Raw genomic sequence first — 6,276 nt, forward strand, 5'->3', positions numbered from 1 at the left:
TTGATAACACTCCACTTAAAAGATGGATAGTTTGTTAAAAGCTATTTTAATTTTATTAAGCATGCTTAGTAGCTTTTATAATTAAGTCAGTATCGATTACAAAAGTTAAATATATTTAAAAAGTTATAGTATATGTTATTAAGTAAAACTAACTTAGGTTAAATAAATATATAAATGTATATGAATGACTTCTTATTTTTGTGATGACTTTTTTGTTAAAACTATATTCAGTGTTACTACTAATTTCTAGACAGTAGTATTTTATTTATCTTCAAATTCAAAACTAACGCTTAAATTTTTAGATACCTATAATCAAGTTAGCTTTCGTTTTAACTTGCATATTAGGGTTTTCATTATGGATTTTAATGCATATTATTGATGCATAGATGTTTTGCCTCCTGAATTTTTTATACAGTTGTTATAATTTATCTTTTATTTATTGTAAAGTATAATTATTTTAAATCTAAATTAACGTTTTCATAGATTTTAATTGATTAGTCGTGATCAGATCATTTTTCATAAAAAAGTATTTTACATTTCAGTATTTTTTTTTGAACTTGTTTATAATCTATTCTGTGATTTTAAAATTTTGGTATAAAACCAGCTGTAAGTTTTCAAAAAGTTTTTAATGTTTCTAAAATTGTTTTAAAATGTCATTAAAAGTTCAATTTTAGACGAGAATTTTTGTCAAGAAAAAAATAAAATTATGATTATGTATTAATTATTTATTCATTTCATTTTGAAAAAGGCAAAATTTACCATTTCCAATGGAGTTGCAACACCAACATAACTACCGATAATTGATAGCTTTTTTTTAACTAATAATTATAAATAATAAAGAATAAAATATGATAGAATAGTTAAATAAGTACTGAATGTTTATTTACATTGTTTATATACTGCTTTATTAAAAAGATGTTTACTCAGGATTTGTTAGTTGTTCTTAAAACGCACGACGATTTACTGATTGTAGTTTTCAATTGATTTTTTAGTATTCAGCATAGCAAGAAGCTAAGTTTTATTTAGTGCGTCAGTTGCTTCACTTTGAGGTTAAATCACCTACATTAATATATATAACTTCACTGATTTAAACATTCATTATACATAATTGAAACGTCTCGACTAGGGGTGAGCAACGTATGTCCCGCGGGTCGGATTCGACCCCCAAACAGAAATTTATGGCTCACGATGTATTTTAAGTATAAAAAAATCTTTTAGAAGTCTAACAGAAAAAACCATTAACGATAAATTTTAATTAGGCTCTTAGTTTAATTTTTAGTGCACATCAGGGACGTAGCTAGCTCAAAAAAGTTACGAATCTGCAAAATAAAATCAAGAATAACGTGTGATGACTTCATAACGGGAACAGAGTAGTTTTACTACCTTTAATTTTATATGAAAGTGTGCAGTTTTGTTAAAAGTTTAAAAATAAATTGAATCTTGATGTACAACGAATAACTGAATACAAGGCAGTTTATACTGCTCTTGACCCCCTATAATTCTTTATGTGTTGAATCTTTTACGAACCTATAAAACCTTTCATTTAAAATAAAAATATTAATTAAGAATTTAACTTTTATAATATTACAGGTAGGACTAAAATACATAACTTTGAAAACAGTTTAGAAAATATTTGCAAAAATTGTAGCTTTTAATAGATAAAAATCATAAATTTTAGAAGCTGAATAAAAAATAAAACAGATATAAGACAAAAAAGTTCACAAAATTAGATAAAATTCATATTTTCGATTACTTTATTTTGTCAGAAATAATTCATAAAGAAAGGAAGAGTACACGTCTATGTAAATGTTATTACTAGCTTTGGTAGCAATAAGATTTAAGCTAAAATATTTTCTAGCTAAAAAAAAAATTTGTTAAATAAAAGCTGTAAAAAAGAATCAAACATTTTTTTTACTAAATAAACTTGTTAAATAAAACAAGTTAGTTAAATAATCACAAACTTTAAATATTAAAAATCAATATTTTTCAGATATAATGTAAAACTTATAAATAAGTTCAAACATAAGGATTTTTAAAAATAAAGTATATTAATTATTTTAAACTTGCTATGAATTAACAATACAACTATACATTTGTTCAAATGAATTATATTAACTTATTTATTTTAATCTTAGATTGAAAAAGTTATATAAAACTTATTTTAGAACAACAGATACAATACATATTCTTGATACGTTTAAAGAAAAGTAAAATACAAAAATATTCATATTGTAAACAACTATGCTTGTAGAAAAATAAAATTTACAATAATATTTAAAAACAAGTTGAAACAAACTTTATATTTTATATAGTTGTCTGAAAACATCATTCAAAGAGCTTTTTTTTTGAAGTACTTATCTGGAACTCTTGTAACAACTGAACTTCAGATTGATTGACTTTGTTAATAGCTTTGAGTGTCAATGGTACCAAGTGGGTGGTTTTACTTTCAAGTGATATTTGCATAACTTTACCCTTAGAAAAATTAACTTTTAAATTTAGTTTAAAAAATCTGTAAAACAACTAAATTTGTTAAAATCCACACATAGAGTACCAAGTTTACAGTAGTAATACAAATAAAACTCAAAAACTATTTTTCAAAATGTAAGGCTAACTAGAAAATACAAATGTACTAATACTATTTTTTGTAATTTTGTAAACTACTTAAAACTTGTTAATATAAAGATGAAAAAAACAGAGATAATGAAAAACCTTTGAAAATTAGGAATAAAATCAAAATATCATTCAAATCTAGAAAAACATTTGTTTTGACATCATTAACAAACCTGAAAATTTAAATCTTCCAACTTTGCTAAAAAATGCAATAAAAACTTTAACTAAGATAAGCATTTGTAAAATCTTTAAAACAAGTTTCAATTAAAAAATTAAGTTCTAAAATAAAATAAAAAACTATAATTTGTTTATATTAATCTTGAAAAAATAAAAACTTTAACTAACCTAAGCATTTATAAAATCCTTAAAACAAGTTTTAATTAAAAAATAAGGTTCTAAAATATAAACAAAAAATTATAATCTATATTACATATTATTCTTGAAAAAATGTTTATATTAATGAGTTTTTAAGTCTGTCTTCTTGTTGCAAGCTAATTGTCTTATTGTGTTATTTTTTCTGATTTAGTAGATTCTAATCTTCTTGATAAAACTTCAGAAAATGATATTTTCATCACTGTTTCAAAAGTTTTTCATTTTTGTATATTTTTAAACCACAGGGATTTAATCTTAAAACATTCAATTCAGAGAGTCAATTTGATTTAAAACAAAAGTTAAATAAATATTTAATATTTATGTATATAGCTTCAACTTTTTTATTATTTTTTACTTTATTCTTTTTATCAATGTATCTAAATCAAACTTTTTATTTTTTATTATGTAAGATTTACTAAATAGTTTTTCAATACTTTTAAACTTTGCTCTGTTTGATTGCTTAAAGTAAACAGTTGAAATTATATTTAAGTTAAGTTTTCTTGTCATTTACGTAACTTTAATGTTTTTAACACAAAAAGATAAAAAAAAGTTAAACCTTTACAAATTCTATTTTAAGATACAAAAATCTTTAAATTACAGTCTATAAGCTACGCTGTAAGTCTAGCGTAAACTTTTAGTTTAGCTTAAAAACTTATCCAAATTACTCTACAATTTACGCAGAACTATTCAGATAAAACATTTTAAACAAACATAGACGAGCTTGAATAATTTGTTTAATTAAGAGGAAAATCATAACTTTTAGATATAAAATATCTAAAAAAAACTTATAAAGCAGTTAAATGTCATTTATCATATCGCAAAAGCATGTAATGTCGGCTGACCTTATAGTTTTTATTAAGTTAATATAATTTTACTTAGATTTACGGCAAAAAAAGTCACTGAAACTTAATCAGACTTCTTTATAGATACAGTTTGAGGATAATAAAATATCGTCTTTATTTTTTTTTAACTTACTTAAGTTTATATAATTTCCGTAATGCAATATAACTTAATTCATTTTTTAAAATTTACGACTTAAATTAGCATTTTGTTTGATATACTTATATTGTTACAGTTATTTTTTTTTAAGAATTAAAACAACGAAAGCACTAAATAAATTGAGACAGAATAAAAGGACATTTAAAAAAAAAAATAATGAAGTAAGTAATCTTTAAATTAACTTTAACTACAAGCAATATCTTGTAAAAACTCCATCACAGTTCTTTATTCCATTTCGTCAACTACTTTATGACTGTTATTCCACGCAGTATACTTATTTTTCTTTTTTTACAGAAAAGCCAGCTTAAAGTCTGTTGAATTTGCTACTGGTGTCTTTATGTCCTGTTTTCAATGCTTAAACACAAGTAAAAAACAGGATTACACCATTATTACACAGACTGGAATCTTCTGTGCCACACTTTAACCTGGTCGCTAATTCTATGCTCATTGTTTCTAGTTCTTTCGTTCACATTTTAAAACTTAATTGAAACCAAAGGTCGCCCAACGTTCAAGTCGAGCCACATTATGACAATTCCTAAAAGCTCATAATATAGCTAGTAATAATCTATCTTATCAGAGACAAAAAATTCAAATGTAGATGTTCGATAAAATTTGCCATATTAGCAAATAATTTAATAAGTATGAGAATCAACAAAAAACATCGGCGAAAGTCAGCAGAGCAGAAACCTGGATTTTCGTTTGCCGTGAGACAAGCTCAAGTTTAACAAAAGGGTTAATTCTTCAGGTTTGAAATGATCGAGTTAGAAATGATCGGGTTTGAAATGGTTAGGTTAGATATGATCGGTTAGAAATAACCGGTTTAAAAATAGTCGGATTAGAAGTGATTGGGTTAGAAGTGGTCATGGTATAAATGATCAGGTTAGAAATGGTCGGGTCAGAAATGATCGGGTTAGAAATAATCGGGTTAGAAGTGATCGGGACAAATATGACGGGGTAGAAATAATCGGGTTAGAAGTGTTCGGGTTAGATATGATCGGGTTAGAAATGATAGTGAACCAAATTTAGAAGTAAAAAAAAGATTACCCACCAAGAGTATGGGTTAGCGGAAACAGTGGTAATAAAAAAAATAAAAATAAATAAATAAAAAGTGTTTATTCGTGCAAAAGTTTCTTCGAACAAAAGTGTCTCATCGTGCATTTTTGACACCTACCCATGAAATTAAGTACTACAATAAGCTACCAAGTAAACAATTGTCTGTAGACAGAAACAAACAATTTATAATTTGAAATACTATAGTTTTACAAAATGCTCAAATTTTGGACAATTTTATTATACTAAAGTAATTGAAAAAAGTAAAAATAATTTGATACCATTAGATAAGCTGCCCTTACTAATTAAGATGTTTAGTTTCATCAGTCGCAGCATTGGAATAACTTTAATAAATCAAACTTGAAGTTTAGTCATCTTTATACATAATACTTCGAAAAGAGACCAACTAATATTTTTTTGACTTTAAAGTCGCTACTTGTTGCTTATTACTATTGAAAATTAAATTACATTGAAAGGTGAAAAAACTTAGATGTTGTTTGTAGAAGAACCTTCGATTATGTACATAGTTTTTTTTTTTGAAATATCTTCCTTTTGTTTAACAACTGTTTTTTATTCGATTCCTAGTTCCACGCTATCGGCGTTGCAAATTTAGCAAATCTTACTCGCGCCTTCAATGTTACTTTTGACTTGGTGAAGGAAGCTCCATTCCGTTTCTGGTTTGATATCACACCTTTTAAAATACTGTCATGCAAAATCGGATATTCTAGTGCTGTTTTTTTTATTTACATGATTACAAGTATACTTGTGACCGGTGTACCTATGTTTTAAATGACTTCTTTTAACTATAATAACGATAAAATTAATAATTGTAATAAGAATGATTTAACTTATATTTGATCGACAAGAGGCCATTTAAAGATAGGTTCACTGATCACAAGTATACTTTCAATCATGTAAGTAAAAAAATCAGCACTAGACTATCAGACTTGCTTAGCAATATTTTAAATTTCGAATACAAATTTACCTCAAGACTTAAATAACGATTATTGTTTCAGTCAATAAATAACAGAAAAAATACAGACACGCTCCAGGTAGATAAAAATTATTAAACTATCTTTTATAATATGTTCATTGATTTTTATTCAACAATAGCGTACAAAAACAAAACTTAACTTCTTTTACTCATATTCCAGCATTCTAACAAATAATTCAAGATTTTAATTCGTTATGTAAAATTCATTTGTCTTAGAAATTTATTGAAAAATAAATAAAATGATATAAATT

Source organism: Thalia democratica, chromosome 2 (genome assembly GCF_965202585.1).
Source record: "Thalia democratica chromosome 2, ktThaDemo2.hap1.1, whole genome shotgun sequence".
Classification (NCBI taxonomy): Eukaryota; Metazoa; Chordata; class Thaliacea; order Salpida; family Salpidae; genus Thalia; species Thalia democratica.